The 4,572-nt window shown below is 49.3% G+C and overlaps 1 long non-coding RNA gene across 4 annotated transcripts; it reads right to left on the reverse strand.

The window, feature by feature from the left end:
- Positions 1-6: 6 nt before the first annotated feature.
- LOC127908500 (uncharacterized) lies at positions 7-3,407 on the reverse strand. 4 transcript variants are annotated; one of them, XR_008067486.1, is made up of 4 exons: positions 2,179-2,855; positions 1,576-1,737; positions 1,474-1,521; positions 7-1,419 (listed from the first exon to the last, which is right to left on the reverse strand). It is a non-coding gene; the product is annotated as an uncharacterized LOC127908500 (long non-coding RNA). The 4 variants fall into 4 exon arrangements; XR_008067483.1 differs by adding an exon at positions 3,112-3,407 and having other exon boundaries at positions 7-1,629; positions 2,125-2,781; XR_008067485.1 differs by having other exon boundaries at positions 7-1,629; positions 2,125-2,451; positions 2,617-2,855.
- Positions 3,408-4,572: the final 1,165 nt, after the last annotated feature.

Consider the following 4,572-nt stretch of genomic DNA (forward strand, 5'->3'; position numbering starts at 1 on the left):
GTGCATCACTTTTGATCAGAGCTCTAAAGACCCTGGTCCAATGTCGTGCACTTTATAGGTAATAGGGTGCCATTTTGGGAGTCCCACAGTCCTGTTGTTGAGTATTTCCCGTGAAGTATTTCTTTGTTGCGAAGTTGATCAGTTGTAAAATATGAGACTTGACAGAGACTTTATAAACTCTGAGAGTGGCAGTTCAGATCCCCCCAAAATATGGAATGAATAGAGATCTAGAATGCTGAAGATTCTAGAACGAGGAAATGGTGACGATTCTTTTTTGATACTAGCGATGATATTTTGTTGTCAACAGAAACTAAACTGTGGTTTCATTTGCATGTGTTGCATGAGATACACGAGAAGCTAACTATCACACGTAAGAAAAACATTGTTTTCTTTCAAAAGCTTCTTTTTTTATTATGCACACTTGAGATCAGCTTATTCTATAGCAAGAGACTCTTAGTAGAAAGGTTTTATGTAGCTGACACATTTTCCCTTTCCCAAATTCAGGTATTGTTAACTTAGTGTATGGTTTTAGGCAGGGGTTGGAACCAAAATTATTGTCCAATTGTTTCATTCTAAACTAGCTAACAAGCTTGTGTGTTAACAGCGGCACAATAATTCAAATATAAATAAATAAATAAAACGTCTTAAGGCCTTTGCTGACTGTATGTCGGATTCAGTCTTTTGCGATCATCACGTCACATTGTGAGATCATCACGTCACATTGTGAGATCATCACGTCACATTGTGAGGTCATCACGTCACATTGTGAGATCATCACGTCACATTGTGAGATCATCACGTCACATTGTGAGATCATCACGTCACATTGTGAGATCATCACGTCACATTGTGCGATGTTACCAAATTAAAATCTTGACATCAACCTGGCCAGATGGCAAGATTTGCTTCAGTTTTGTCGTCACATTCTGCGATCGACTTGACATAGTCTACGTCAACTGCAGCGTTGTGTTTGATCTGCCCTTATGACAGCACCAGCAATGCAAGCCCATCTCTATCCTTATGAGAGAGTTCATTGAGTTTGGAAAAACTGAAAATAGTTTTCACATACAAACTTTATATGTCAAAACTCAGAATCAAATAGGCTTCCCTGAAATAACGTGGTCGATGTGGTAGATTTTGTTTTGGGGGGGGGGATTGGTGATTTTGTGCATTTATCAAAATCCTATCAGGAAACAAGATTATTAGGGAATTCGTTCTGGAAATCGTTCTGGCAAAGGATGTAAGCGTTTTAATTCTGTGCGTACTCAGTGCCGGCCGTGTTCCTATTTGTCAGTCACCGGGATCGGCTCGCAAACACCAGCCAAAATTCATGATAAAGGCTAAAACCAATCTGACACTGCCATAACTTTGTCTGAGCCTACGACCGCAAGTAGTGGTACTGAATCAGCAGACCTAGACCTTGTCTCACTGAACCAGCCAAGACCTTGTGGTACTGAATCAGCAGACCCAGACCCTGTCACACTGAACCAGCCAAGACGTAGTGGTACTGAATCAGCAGACCTAGACCCTGTCTCACTGAACCAACCAAGACGTAGTGGTACTGAACCAGCAGACCTAGACCCTGTCTCACTGAACCAGCCAAGACGTAGTGGTACTGAACCAGCAGACCTAGACCCTGTCTCACTGAACCAGCCAAGACGTAGTGGTACTGAACCAGCAGACATGGACCCTGTCTCACTGAACCAGCCAAGACGTAGTGGTACTGAATCAGCAGACCTAGACCCTGTCACACTAAACGAGGAGCCAAGACGTAGTGGTACTGAACCAGCAGACCTAGACCCTGTCTCACTGAACCAGCCAAGATGTAGTGGTACTGAACCAGCAGACATGGACCCTGTCTCACTGAACCAGCCAAGACGTAGTGGTACTGAATCAGCAGACCTAGACCCTGTCACACTAAACGAGGAGCTAAGACGTAGTGGTACTGAATCAGCAGACCTAGACCCTGTCTCACTGAACCAGCCAAGACGTAGTGGTACTGAACCAGCAGACATGGACCCTGTCTCACTGAACCAGCCAAGACGTAGTGGTACTGAACCAGCAGACCCAGACCCTGTCACACTAAACGAGGAGCCAAGACGTAGTGGTACTGAATCAGCAGACATGGACCCTGTCTCACTGAACCAGCCAAGACGTAGTGGTACTGAACCAGCAGACCTAGACCCTGTCTCACTGAACCAGCCAAGACGTAGTGGTACTGAACCAGCAGACCTAGACCCTGTCTCACTGAACCAGCCAAGACGTAGTGGTACTGAATCAGCAGACCTAGACCCTGTCACACTAAACGAGGAGCCAAGACGTAGTGGTACTGAACCAGCAGACCTAGACCCTGTCTCACTGAACCAGCCAAGATGTAGTGGTACTGAACCAGCAGACATGGACCCTGTCTCACTGAACCAGCCAAGACGTAGTGGTACTGAATCAGCAGACCTAGACCCTGTCACACTAAACGAGGAGCTAAGACGTAGTGGTACTGAATCAGCAGACCTAGACCCTGTCTCACTGAACCAGCCAAGACGTAGTGGTACTGAACCAGCAGACATGGACCCTGTCTCACTGAACCAGCCAAGACGTAGTGGTACTGAACCAGCAGACCTAGACCCTGTCTCACTGAACCAGCCAAGACGTAGTGGTACTGAACCAGCAGACCTAGACCCTGTCTCACTGAACCAGCCAAGACGTAGTGGTACTGAATCAGCAGACCTAGACCCTGTCACACTAAACGAGGAGCCAAGACGTAGTGGTACTGAACCAGCAGACCTAGACCCTGTCTCACTGAACCAGCCAAGACGTAGTGGTACTGAATCAGCAGACCCAGACCCTGTCACACTAAACGAGGAGCCAAGACGTAGTGGTACTGAATCAGCAGACCCAGACCCTGTCTCATTGAACCAGCCAAGACGTAGTGGTACTGAATCAGCAGACCTAGACCCTGTCTCACTGAACCAGCCAAGACGTAGTGGTACTGAATCAGCAGACCTAGACCCTGTCACACTGAACCAGCCAAGACCTTGTGGTACTGAATCAGCAGACCTAGACCCTGTCACACTAAACGAGGAGCTAAGACGTAGTGGTACTGAACCAGCAGACCTAGACCCTGTCTCACTGAACCAGCCAAGACGTCCGACAATCGTTTACAACCTAGGAATTTGTCCAAGACTTAAACATTTTTCGTGGCATAAGATGGCTAAAATTGTACAGTCTGTGGGGGGGCTTTGCCTTTTTGTAGTTAATAAATCCAATGTGAAACTTGGATTATTCTATTCTTAACTAGCATTGGAAAAGTGAATCCATTCTTCTCTAATGAAAAATCTCTCTCCCTAATTTCTGAATTAGGCCTTGAACATCAGTAAACTACAGTAGCCTAGCTTCGGAGGCGGAGGGGCTACTGTAGCCTAGCTTCGGAGGGGGAGGGGCTACTGTAGCCTAGCTTCGGAGGGGGATGGGCTACAGTAGCCTATGCTTCGGAGGGGGAGGGGCTACAGTAGCCTATTCTTCGGAGGGGGAGGGGCTACAGTAGCCTATTCTTCGGAGGGGGAGGGGCTACAGTAGCCTAGCTTCGGAGGGGGAGGGGCTAAAGTAGCCTATTCTTCGGAGGGGGAGGGGCTACAGTAGCCTCGCTTCGGAGGGGGAGGGGCTACAGTAGCCTAGCTTCAGAGGGGGAGGGGCTACAGTAGCCTAGCTTCGGAGGGGGAGGGGCTGCAGTAGCCTAGCTTCGGAGGGGGAGGGGCTACAGTAGCCTAGCTTCGGAGGGGGAGGGGCTGCAGTAGCCTAGCTTCGGAGGGGGAGGGGCTACAGTAGCCTAGCTTCAGAGGGGGAGGGGCTACAGTAGCCTAGCTTCGGAGGGGGAGGGGCTACAGTAGCCTAGCTTCGGAGGGGGAGGGCCTGCAGTAGCCTCGCTTCAGAGGGGGAGGGGCTACAGTAGCCTAGCTTCGGAGAGGGAGGGGCTACAGTAGCCTAGCTTCGGAGGGGGAGGGGCTACAGTAGTCTATTCTTCGGAGGTGGAGGGGCTGCAGTAGCCTAGCTTCGGAGGGGGAGGGGCTACAGTAGCCTAGCTTCGGAGGGGGAGGGGCTACAGTAGCCTATTCTTCTGAGGGGGATGGGCTACAGTAGTCTATGCTTCGGAGAGGGAGGGGCTACAGTAGCCTATGCTTCGGAGGGGGAGGGGCTACAGTAGCCTATTCTTCGGAGGGGGAGGGTCTACAGTAGCCTTTGCTTTGGAGGGGGAGGGGCTACAGTAGCCCATGCTTCAGAAGGGGAGGGTCTACAGTAGCCTATGCTTAGGAGGTGGAGGGTTTTCAGTAGCCTGTGCTTTGGAGGGGGAGGGTCAAGTAGCCTATGCTTTGGAGGGGGAGGGGCAAGTAGCCTATGTTTCGGAGGGGGAGGGGCAAGTAGCCTAGACCCAAAGATCTTCAACTGGCAGGAAGATGCTGGAATAACTTTCCAAGTGACAGAATGAGGGCTTGCATAGGCACTTTATTGTTACGTTTTTTACGGGACTGTAAAAAAAAGGCCTGGAATGTTGAAAAGAAACGTTATTAACCAGTTCCC

The sequence above is a fragment of the Oncorhynchus keta genome, chromosome 17 (genome assembly GCF_023373465.1).
Source record: "Oncorhynchus keta strain PuntledgeMale-10-30-2019 chromosome 17, Oket_V2, whole genome shotgun sequence".
NCBI lineage: Eukaryota > Metazoa > Chordata > Actinopteri > Salmoniformes > Salmonidae > Oncorhynchus > Oncorhynchus keta.